The sequence below is a fragment of the Arachis ipaensis genome, chromosome B9 (assembly GCF_059453495.1).
Source record: "Arachis ipaensis isolate K30076 ecotype BB chromosome B9, ASM5945349v1, whole genome shotgun sequence".
NCBI classification, from domain to species: domain Eukaryota; kingdom Viridiplantae; phylum Streptophyta; class Magnoliopsida; order Fabales; family Fabaceae; genus Arachis; species Arachis ipaensis.
The window spans coordinates 89180852-89193646 of NC_142444.1; the positions used below are offsets into that span (position 1 = coordinate 89180852).

The 12795-nt window shown below is 41.4% G+C and overlaps 1 non-coding gene across 1 annotated transcript; it reads left to right on the plus strand.

Moving 5' to 3' along the window:
• Window positions 1-11909: 11909 nt before the first annotated feature.
• Window positions 11910-12013, plus strand: LOC148545393 (small nucleolar RNA R71). Its single transcript, XR_015900489.1, has one exon. It is a non-coding gene; the product is annotated as a small nucleolar RNA R71 (small nucleolar RNA).
• The last annotated feature ends 782 nt before the right edge of the window (window positions 12014-12795 follow it).

Sequence of the window (12795 nt, forward strand, 5' to 3'; positions counted from 1 at the left end):
TTTGGTGTTGAACTCCCATATTCAAACTCTAAGTTTGGTGTTGGAAAGTCTCAACAAAGCTCAGCACATCTGTGAGGCTCCATGAGAGCCCACTGTCAAGCTATTGACATTAAAGAAGCGCTTGTTGGGAGGCAACCCAATGTGTATCTAATTCTTATTTTTATTATTTTTCATGTTTTCTTAGGTTAATGATCATGTGGAGTCACAAAATAAATAGAAAAATTGAAAACAGAATCAAAAACAGCAGAAGAAAAATCACACCCTAGAGGGGCATCTGTCTGGCGTTCAGCGCCAGAACAGAGCATGGTTCTGGCGCTGAACGCCCAAAATGGGCAGCTTCTGGGCGCTGAACGCCAGAACAGGCATGGTTCTGGCGTTCAACGCCAGAAATGGCACACAAATGGGCGTTGAACGCCCAAAATGGCCACCAACCTGGCGCTGAACGCCCAGAGTTGGATACAAAGGCATTTTTACATGCCTAATGGTGCAGGGATGTAAATGCCTTGACACCTCAGGATCTGTGGACCCCACAGGATCCACTCAGGATCTGTGGACCCCCAAGATCCACTCAGGATCTGTGGACCCCACAGGATCCCCACCTACCTCCACTCACTTCTTCTCACCACTCTCTTTCACACAACCCCATAAACACTCTTCCCTAAAAGCCCTTCACCAATCACCTCAAACTCTCTTCCCCATCACCTCTTCACCACTCACATCCATCCACTCTTCCCCATAAACCTACCTCATAAACTCCACCTACCTTCAAAATTCAAAACCAATTTCCCACCCAAACCCACCCATATGGCCGAACCTTAACCCCCCCTCCCTTCCCTATATAAAGCCCTCCACTCTTCTTCAAATTCACACAACACAACCCCTCTATACCCTTCTTGGCCGAACCACATTACCCTCTCCCTCTCCTCTATTTCTTCTTCTTCTACTTCTATTCTTTTGTTTATTGCTCGAGGACGAGCAATATTCTAAGTTTGGTGTGGTAAAAGCATAGCTTTTTTGTTTTTCCATTACCATTGATGGCATCAAAGACCGGAGAATCCTCTAGAAGAGGGAAAGGGAAGATAAAAGCTTCCACATCCGAGTCATGGGAGATGGAAAGATTCATCTCCAAAGCCCATCAAGACCACTTCTATGATGTTGTGGCCAAGAAGAAGGTGATCCCTGAGGTCCCTTTTAAACTCAAAAGAAATGAGTATCCGGAGATCCGACATGAAATTCAAAGAAGAGGTTGGGAAGTTCTAACAAATCCCATCCAACAAGTCGGCATCCTAATGGTTCAAGAGTTCTATGCCAATGCATGGATCACCAAGAACCATGATCAAAGTAAGAACCCGGATCCAAAGAACTATGTTACAATGGTTCGGGGAAAATACTTAGATTTTAGTCCGGAAAATGTGAGGTTGGCGTTCAACTTGCCATACATGGAAGAGAACGCACGCCCCTACACAAGGAGAGTCAACTTTGATCAAAGGTTGGACCAAGTCCTTATGGACATATGTGTAGAAGGAGCTCAATGGAAGATTGACTCCAAAGGCAAGCCGGTTCAACTAAGAAGATTGGACCTCAAGCCTATAGCTAGAGGATGGTTGGAGTTTATTCAATGCTCAATCATTCCCACTAGCAACCGGTCTGAAGTTACTATAGACCGGGCTATCATGATCCATAGCATCATGATTGGAGAAGAGGTGGAAGTTCATGAGATTATACCTCAAGAACTCTACAAGGTGGCTGACAAGTCCTCCACTATGGCAAGGTTAGCCTTTCCTCACCTCATTTGCCACCTATGCAATTCAGCTGGGATTGACATAGAGGGAGATATCCTCATCAAAGAGGACAAGCCCATCACTAAGAAAAAGATGGAGCAAGCAAGAGAGCCCATTCATGGAGCTCAAGAGGCGCAAGAAGCTCACTTCCATGAGATCCCTGAGATGCCTCAAATGCACTTTCCTCCACAAAATTATTGGGAGCAAATCAACACCTCCCTAGGAGAATTGAGTTCCAATATGGGACAACTAAGGGTGGAACATCAAGAGCACTCCATCATGCTCCATGAAATAAGAGAAGATCAAAGAGCAATGAGGGAGGAGCAACAAAGACAAGGAAGAGACATAGAAGAGCTCAAGGACATCATTGGTTCCTCAAGAAGGAAACGCCACCATCACTAAGGTGGATTCATTCCTTGTTCTTATTTCCTCTGTTTTTCGTTTTCTATGTTATGTGCTTATCCATGTTTGTGTCTTCATTACATGATCATTAGTAGTTAGTAACTTTGTCTTAAAGATATGAATGTCCTATGAATCCATCACCTCTCTTAAAAGAAAAATGTTTTAATTCAAAAGAACAAGAAGTACATAAGTTTCGAATTTATCCTTGAACTTAGCTTAATTATATTGATGTGGTGACAATGCTTCTTGTTTTCTGAATGTATGCTTGAACAGTGCATATGTCTTTTGAAGTTGTTGTTTAAGAATGTTAAATATGTTGGCTCTTGAAAGAATGATGACTAGGAGACATGTTATTTGATAATCTGAAAAATCATAAAAATGATTCTTGAAGCAAGAAAAGGCAGCAAAGAACAAAGCTTGCAGAAAAAAAAAAAAAGGGGCGAAAAAAAAAATAGAAAAAAAAATAGAAAGAAAAAGAAAAAGCAAGCAGAAAAAGCCAATAACCCTTAAAACCAAAAGGCAAGGGCAAATAAAAAGGATCCCAAGGCTTTGAGCATCAGTGGATAGGAGGGCCTAAAGGAATAAAATCCTGGTCTAAGCGGCTAAACCAAGCTGTCCCTAACCATGTGCTTGTGGCGTGTAGGTGTCAAGTGAAAACTTGAGACTGAGCGGTTAAAGTCAAGGTCCAAAGCAAAAGAAGAGTGTGCTTAAGAACCCTGGACACCTCTAATTGGGGACTTTAGCAAAGCTGAGTCACAATCTGAAAAGGTTCACCCAATTATGTGTCTGTGGCATTTATGTATCTGGTGGTAACACTGGAAAACAAAGTGCTTAGGGCCACGGCCAAGACTCATAAAGAAGCTGTGTTCAAGAATCATCATACTGAACTAGGAGAATCAATAACACTATCTGAACTCTGAGTTCCTATAGATGCCAATCATTCTGAACCTCAATGGATAGAGTGAGATGCCAAAACTATTCAAGAGGCAAAAAGCTATAAGTCCCGCTCATATGATTGAAGCTCTGTTTCATTGATAGTTTGGAATTTATAGTATATTCTCTTCTTTTTATCCTATTTGATTTTCAGTTGCTTGGGGACAAGCAACAATTTAAGTTTGGTGTTGTGATGAGCGGATAATTTATACGCTTTTTGACATTGTTTTTAGTATGTTTTTAGTAGGATCTAGTTACTTTTAGGGATGTTTTCATTAGTTTTTATGTTAAATTCACATTTCTGGACTTTACTATGAGTTTGTGTGTTTTTCTGTGATTTCAGGTATTTTCTGGCTGAAATTGAGGGACTTGAGCAGAAATCAGATTCAGAGGTTGAAAAAGGACTGCTGATGCTGTTGGATTCTGACCTCCCTGCACTTAAAGTGGATTTTCTGGAGCTACAGAACTCGAAATGGCGCGCTCCGAATTGCGTTGGAAAGTAGATCCAGGGCTTTCCAGCAATATATAATAGTCCATACTTTGGCCAAGAATTGACGACGTAAACTGGCGTTCAACGCCAGCCTTCTGCCCAAATCTGGCGTCCAGCGCCAGAAAAGGATCCAAAACCAGAGTTGAACGCCCAAACTGGCACAGAAACTGGCGTTCAACCCCACAAATGGCCTCTGCACGTGCTACACTCAAGCTCAGCCCAAACACACACCAAGTGGGCCCCGGAAGTGGATTTATGCATCAATTACTTACTCATGTAAACCCTAGTGACTAGTTTATTATAAATAGGACCTCTTACTATTGTATTAGGCATCCTGGATTGTATTGATCCTGTGATCACGTTTTAGGGGGCTGGCCACACGGCCATGCCTGGACCTTCACTTATGTATTTTCATACGGTAGAGTTTCTACACTCCATAGATTAAGGTGTGAAGCTCTGCTGTTCCTCAAAGATTAATGCAAAGTACTACTGTTTTCTATTCAATTCTTCTTATTTCTCTTCTAAGATATCCATTCGCACCCAAGAACGTGATGAAGGTGATGATTATGTGTGACGCTCATCATCCTTCTCCCTTATGAACGCGTGCCTGACAAACACTTCTGTTCTACATGAAATAAGCTAGAATGAGTATCTCTTAGATCTCCTAACCAGAATCTTCGTGGCGTAAGCTAGAATGATGGCGGCATTCAAGAGAATCCGGAAGGTCTAAACCTTGTCTGTGGTATTCTGAGTAGGATTCAATGATTGAATGACTGTGACGAGCTCCTAACTCGCGATTGCAGGGCGTTAGTGACAGACGCAAAAGGATAGTAAATCCTATTCCAGCATGATCGAGAACCGACAGATGAATAGCCGTGCCGTGACAGGGTGCGTGAGCATATTATTCACTGAGAGGATAAGATGAAGCCATTGACAAGGGTGATGCCTCCAGACGATTAGCCGTGCCGTGACAGGGCATTGGATCATTTTCCCGAGAGATGACCGAAAGTAGCCATTGACAGTGGTGATGTATCACATAAAGCTAGCCATGGAAAGGAGTGAGACTGATTGGATGAAGATAGCAGGAAAGCAGAGGTTCAGAGGAACGAAAAGCATCTCCATTCGCTTATCTGAAATTCCTACCAATGATTTACATAAGTATCTCTATCCCTATTTTATTATATAATATTCGAAAACACCATTATCACTTTATATCTGCCTGACTGAGATTTACAAGGTGACCATAGCTTGCTTCATACCAACAATCTCCGTGGGATTCGACCCTTACTCACGTAAGGTATTACTTGGACGACCCAGTGCACTTGCTGGTTAGTTGTATCGAAGTTGTGACAATTATGAATTAAGATCAAAGCACCAAGCTTTGGAGCCATTACCAGGGATTGTTCGAGCCTGGACATCACAATTTCGTGCACCAATACGTTAAATAGAGAAAGCAGAATAAAGTGAGGAAGCGCAGAGAAAGGAACAAACAGAGCAGAATAAAGAGACAATGCGAAGAGAATAATATGATAAAGAGTAGAGGACCTATTGAGAGGTCATCTGTTGCATTAAGGCAACCTCAGAGATATCTATATGTTCATCTACTGCATTGTAGCAGTCAGATAGATAATGGTGCAACCACTGAGAAACGCTTTCCTGCGGTACAGATCCATATTTTATTTCTGTAAGGCAGAGGGGTTATTTCCTGCTACAGAAGTACCGTGACCACCTGTTCCATTTCTGTAGTGGCAGAGGGGTTATTTCCTGTATACAGAAGGTGTGTCGGCATACAACCCTGCAGTGGCAGATGTGTTATTTCCTGCGTGCAGTGGACCCTGTGGTGGCAGAGGGGTTATTTCCTGTACACAGGGGTATAGCCAACAGGAAAGCCATATCCGGCTAGTAATGCTGGGTTACGTCGGGAGCGGGTAGAAACCGACAAATGAGCTCATTACCTGCACTAGGACTAGACATGCATCATTCTTGTCTGTGCATTATTCTCTGTTGTATTCCTACTTGTGTTTGTGTTTGATCAACTTCTTTATGTTTGTTTGCTTGAGTGCTATGTCTATGCTTTATTTTCTTGCACTCTTCTGTTTGTGTTCTTTTTTCTGTTTTCCCTATGTATTTTAACTACTGTTTACTACTTTACTGTATTCTAATATATATCTGCTAATCGGAATCAAATAAATGAACGTAACTAATAACCCCAACCCTACTAAGAACTCCCCAGTTCTTACCCCTTCTCTCCCTTCCTCCCCCCTCAGATGGAGACGGGCGTGATCTTCTATGAGTTCGAGGACCCTTACGTCTACGAGGATCCGGTACATCACAGTTACTTCATTATGGGTTTGGAGCCTCGTATTAGACGATATGCGTTACCTAATCGAGCTTTTCAACATCCTCTGTCTAGCCCGCTTTTTGACCCTGATGCTCCTTACGACTTTCCCTTATCCTGGTTACATCCTGACGCACCTGTACATCCTTTTCCTGATAATCCCGAGCACCCTATACCAGCTCAACCTTTGAATGAGGCGGTACCTGAGCCTATCATTCCTGATGAGCCTGAGTTAGCTGATGACTACGTACCTGTGATACCACCAGAGTGGGATTTTCCCCCTGAGCCGATCCCCGACTTTCCACAGCCTGATGAGCCGGCACTACCGGACGGTGGGGTAGCTCCTATATACGCGAACGGACCTGTGCTTGCGAATGGTTTTGTACATAGTGACAGCAGTGTTTCTGGTGGATCTGAGGACATAGTTGCAGCTGTGGACGATGAGGAGGAGGAGGATCCTGAGATAGAGATAGAGCAGGATGAGGAGATGGATGAGCCTCATGATGATTCTCCGAACGGCCACGTGTAAATATAGTTTGACTGCGGAAAGGGGCATTCTTTTGATGACACTCTAGTCTGACATTATCTGTTAGTTAGTCTCTCACTTGTGTTAGTACACCCGAGAGCTAGGAGCTATATAGTGGTTAGGCTAGCCTGGGTGCCAGATTAGTGGATTTTTGTATGGGCCAGGCCCTGGGAGTGTCGTGTATATATTAGCTACGTAGGATGACGAGGATGTAAACTGACTTGATCTGGTGTAAACGCCGCATGTTTTGTTATAGTGTACATGATGTATATTATCAGTTGTGTCTCTATGTTTCTTTATGCCGCTTTTCTGTTACTCCCAATATATGCTTGTTTATTTTACCTTGTTATCCGCAACGATACGATATAAAATAAAAAAAAAAGCTACCCGTAAAATTGGCATCGCTCTAACAAGGAACAGGCTCATATAGTAAATAATAGTTAATAATTAAGAGGGATAAGTTAGTAACACTTAGCTTCTTGTATGACCATGGCATACTGGGAGTTGGGTCGTTACACATGGCTTTGATAGCATTCAACTTAAACTCATCCTCATTGACTCTTAGGGTTACTTCCCCCTTTTGGACATCAATGAGAGTTCGTCCAGTTGCTAGGAAAGGTCTTCCTAGAATGAGAGTAGCACTCTTGTGCTCCTCCATTTCCAGCACTACAAAGTCAGTGGGAAAGGCGAATGGCCCAACCCTGACAATCATGTCTTCAATCATGCCTGATGGGTATTTAATGGAGCCATCAGCAAGTTGGAGACATATCCTAGTTGGTTTGACTTCTTCAGTTAAACCAAGCTTTTTGATAGTGGATGCAGGTATTAGGTTGATGCTTGCCCCAAGATCACATAAAGCTGTCTTGGTGAAATCACCCTCTAATATGCATGGTATCATAAAGCTCCTGGGATCTTTAAGCTTTTCTGGGATGCTTTTTAGAATGACTGCGTTTGTCTAGATAATAATATTACTTCTTTGTGCTGTTTGTCTTATTATGATTCCTTTGCGTGTTGAATTGAGTTTCTTACCTGTGCTAGTAGTTTGTGAATGGAAAGAGATGATTAATATCTGTCGTTATGACTGAGAATCAATTATGTGGCTGAAAGATATTTAATATGACAAGTTTTGCGATTGAGATTTGTTTTGGGTTTAGAGATTTAAAGAAAGTAATTATTTATCTAAAGTAAGATTAAAAAGTATTTCAAGGGATTTAACAAAGATGGTTTATTAAGAAAAGTTAACTATTTGCATGTTAATCATTACTTTTACGGCATTCCCATTCCCTACTGAGAACGTGTGGTTTGTTCTCACCCCAAAATCTTCCACCCTTTCAGTGACACAGGTACGAAGATTCAGTTTGAAGCTGCGGGCGATTCTAGAATTTATTTACGAGTTAAGTTTATGACTTGAGATTCTTTCATAGAATTCCCTCGCTCTTACTGCTTAAGGTTTTATTTTATGCAGAGGGATAGGAGTTGTACCTGAATTTTATTTAAATTCTTTTGTATAATGTTACTATTATTAATAATTATGTGATTATTATTACTTGGTGATGTTTGCTATATGATTTTAATTAATAAAAACAAAAAAATTTCTGGTATTTTTACTAAAATTGAATCGCGATATCGAACTAAAGGCTTAATAGTAAATAGTTAATAAGGAAAACAGGTCAGTAACGCCTTACTTTTGGTACGATCATGACGTATTGGAAGTTGGGTCGTTACAAATTTCATGGAGGATGATGGAATGCTCTTGGTGCTCCATCCTTAGTTGCCCTATGTTGGAACTCAATTCTCCTAAGGAGGTGTTGATTTGCTCCCAATAGTTGTGTGGAGGAAAGTGCATCCCTTGAGGTATCTCAGGGATTTCATGATGAGGAATTTTCTCATGCTTTTGTTGAGGTCCATGAGTGGGCTGTCTTGTTTGCTCCATCCTTTTCTTAGTGATGGGCTTGTCCTCTTCAATGAGGGTGTCTTCCTCTATGACAACTCCAGCTGAATTGCATAAGTGACAAATGAGATGAGGGAAGGCTAACCTTGCCAAAGTGGAGGGCTTGTCTGCCACCTTGTAGAGTTCTAGGGATATTATCTCATGAACTTCTACTTCCTCTCCAATCATGATACTATGGATCATGATAGCCTGGTCTACAGTAACTTCAGACCGGTTGCTAGAAGGAATGATAGAGTGTTGGATGAACTCAAACCATCCCCTAGCCACGGGTTTGAGGTCATGCCTTCTCAATTGAACCGGCTTGCCTCTTGAGTCTCTCTTCCATTGAGCTCCTTCTATACAGATATCCATGAGGACTTGGTCCAACCTTTGATCAAAGTTGACCTTTCTAGTGAAAGGGTGAGAGTCTCCTTGCATCATTGGCAAGTTAAATGCCAACCTCACATTTTCCGGACTGAAATCCAAGTAATTCCCCGGAACCATTGTGAGCCAATTCTTTGGGTATGGGTTCACACATTGGTCATGGTTTCTAGTGATCCATGCATTAGCATAGAACTCTTGACCTATTAAGATTCTGACTTGTTGGATAGGGTTGGTGAGAGTTTCCCAACCTCTTCTTCGAATCTCACGTCGGATCTTCGGATATTCACTCTTTTTGAGCATGAAGGGGACCTCGGGGATCACCTTTTTCTTGGCCACAACTTCATAGAAGTGGTCTTGATGGACCTTTGAGATGAATCTCTCCATCTCTCCTGACTCGGATGTGGAAGCAATTGCCTTCCCTTTCCTCTTTCTAGAGGTTTCTCCGACCTTAGGTGCCATTAATGGTTATGAAAAAAACAAAAAAAAAGCAATGCTTTTTCCACACCAAACTTAAAATGTTTGCTCGTCCTCGAGCAAAAGAGAAAAGAAAAGAGGAGAAGAAGAAGAAATGGAGGAGATGGAGTGGTGGTTTGGGTTCGGTCAAGGGGGGTTAAGTGTGTAGGATGTGTGGAAATGAAGGTGGTGAGGAGGGGTATTTATAGGGTAAGGGAGAGAGAAGGGGCGTGTAAGAGGGGGTTAGATTTGGGAGGGAAATGGTTTGAATTTGAATGGTGAGGTAGGTGGGGTTTTATGATGGATGGATGTGAGTGGTGAAGAGATTATGGAAAATAGGGTAAGATTTGATAGGTGAAGGGTATTTGGGGAAGAGTTATTGATGGGATTGGTCAAGGGTATTTGGAGAAGAGTGTTATGGAAAGGTGTGAAGAGGAGAGAAGAAGAGGTGGGGTAGGTGGGGATCCTGTGGGGTCCACAGATTCTGAAGTGTCAAGGAATTCTGCTCCCTGCACCATTCTGGCATTTAAATGCCCATTGTATGAAAACTCTGGCATTAAACACCAACTCTGCTACCTTTCCGGGCGTTAAACGCCACTCTGCTGCCCCTTTCTGGCGTTTAACGCCAGCCAGACACCCTTTTCTGGCGTTAAACGCCAGTCTGTCTGCCATTTCTGGCGTTTAACGCCAGCCAGACGCCAGACACCCTTTTCTGGCGTTAAAACTCCCAGAATGTTGCCCATTCTGGCATTTAAGACCCAGAATGCTGCTAGACTGGGCGTTAAACGCCCATTCTGCTATCCTTATTGGCGTTTAAACGCCAATAAGCCTGTCCTCCAAGGTGTACCATTTTTAATGCTATTTTTGATTCCACTCTAATTTTGTAGTTGTTTTTGTGACTTCACATGATCATCTACCTAAAGAAAACATAAAATAACAATGGAAAACAAATAAATATAATTAAATAACATTGGGTTGCCTCCCAATAAGTGCTTCTTTAATGTCAATAGCTTGACAGTGAGCTCTTAGAGAGCTTCACAGAAACTCGGAGCTTAATGGTGGCCTCCCAACACCAAACTTAGAAGTTGAGTGTGGGGGCTCTGTTTGACTATGTATTGAGAGAAGCTTTTCATGCTTCCTCTCCATGGTTATAGAAGAAGATCCTTGAGCCTTAAACACAAGGTAGTCCTCATTCAATTGAAGGACTAACTCTCCTCTGTCCACATCAATCACAGGTTTTGCTGTGGCTGGGAAGGGTCTTCCAAGGATAATTGATTCATCTTCATCCATCCTAGTGTCTAGGATTTATGAAATCAGCAGGTATGTATAGGCCTTCAACCTTCACTAAGACATCCTCTACGAGTCCATAAGCCTATTTTCTTGATTTGTCTGCCAGTTCTAGTGAGAATTTAGCAGCTTGTACCTCAAAGATCCCTAGTTTTTCCATTACAGAGAGTGGCATGAGGTTTATTCCTGATCCCAGGTCACACAGAGCCTTCTTAAAGGTCATGGTGCCTATGGTACAAGGGATTAAGAACTTTTTGGGATCCGGTTTCTTCTGAGGTAACTTTAGTTGCCCCAAAGCATTCAGTTCACTGATGAGCAATGGAGGTTCATCCTCCCAAGTCTCATTACCAAATACCTTGGCATTCAGCTTCATGATTGCTCCTAGATATTGAGTAACTTGCTCTTCAGCAATATCTTCATCCTCTTTAGAGGAAGAATACACATCAGAGCTTATGAATGGCAACTATAAGTTCAGGGGAATCTCTATAGTCTCTGTATGAGCCTCAGATTCCTTTGGTTCCTCATTAGGGAACTCCTTAGTGGCCAGTGGACGTCCATTGAAGTTTTCCTCACTGGAAATCACTGCCTTTCCCTCCTCTACAAGTTTGGCCATGTTGGACGTGTAGATGGCCTTGCACTCTCTTTTTGGATTTTCTTCTGTATTGCTTGGGAGAGTGCTTAGAGGGAGTTCAGTAACTCTTTTACTCAGCTGACCCACTTGTGCCTCCAAATTTTTGATGGAGGACCTTGTTTCAATCATGAAACTTTGAGTGGTCTTAGTTAGATCAGAGACTATGGTTGCTAAGTCAGAGAGGCTCTGCTTAGAATTCTCTATCTGTTGCTCAGTAGATGATGGAAAAGGCTTGCTATTTCCAAACCTATTTCTTCCACCATTATTATTATTGAAACCTTGATTAGGCTTCTATTGATCCTTCCATGAGAGATTAGGATGATTCTTCCATGAAGGATTGTAAGTGTTTCTATAGGATTCTCCCATGTAATTCATTTCTTCCATTCCAAGATTCTCAGGATCATAAGCTTCTTCTTTAGAGGAAGCTTCTTTAGTACTAACGGATGCAGCTTGCATTCCAGTAAGACTCTGAGAAATCATATTGACTTGCTGAGTCAATATTTTATTCTGAGCCAATATGGCTTTCAAAGTATCAATCTCAAGAACTCCTTTCTTCTGATTTATCCCATTATTCACAGGATTTCTTTCAGAAGTGTACATAAACTGGTTATTTGCAACCATTTCAATGAGTTCTTGGGCTTCTCCAGGAGTCTTCTTCAGATGAAGAGATCCACCAGCAGAGTGGTCCAATGACATCTTGGACAATTCATACAGACCATCATAGAATATACATAGGATGCTCTATTCTGAAAACATGTTAGAAGGACACCTTCTGATCAATTTCTTGTATCTTTCCCAAGCTTCATAGAGGGATTCACCTTCCTTCTGTCTAAAGGTTTGGACTTCCACTCTAAGCTTACTCAACTTTTGAGGTGGAAAGAATTTGGCCAAGAATTCAGCTAAAAACTGATGAGGATCTTCCAATGGAAGTCCATGAAACTTGCAATTCTGCTGCATTAGGTTTAAGCTCAAAGTTGTTTGCTCCAATTGCAGGAATTGAGATGCTCCTTCCACAGAAGTCAGAAGAGGGTGCAATAAAGTCACCAAGCATCTTCCTTACATCTCCACCATTGTTGTTATTTTCGGCTGCCATAACTTCTTCTTTTTCAAAAATTTCTGTTAGGTTCTCTCCAGAGTGTTGTGCTTTAGCTTCTCTTAGCTTTCTCTTTAGAGTCCTTTCAGGTTCAGGATCAGCTTCAACAAGAATGTTCTTATCCTTGTTATTGCTCATATGAAAAAGAAGAGAACAGAGAAGAAAAGGAATCCTCTATGTCACAGTATAGAGATTCCTTTATGTGAGTAGAAGAAGAGAAGAATAGAAGAATGAGGTAGAGAGAAGAGATGAAGAATTCGAACACAGAGAGGGAGAAAGGGTTCGAATTTTAAGAAGAGGAAAAGTGTTAGTAATTAGCTAAATAAATAGAAAATGATGAGAGAGAGAAGAATTCGAATTTAATTAAAAAGAAAAGAAAAATATTTTTGTTTTTATTTTAATTATTAGTTAGAATTCAAAAATTATTAAAAGAAATAAAATAAAATTAAAATTTAAAACAATTAGTTAATTAAAAAGAATTTTGAAAAAGTGGTGAGGGGTTTTCGAAAATTGGAGAGAGAGAAAAGTAGTTAGGTGGTTTTGAAAA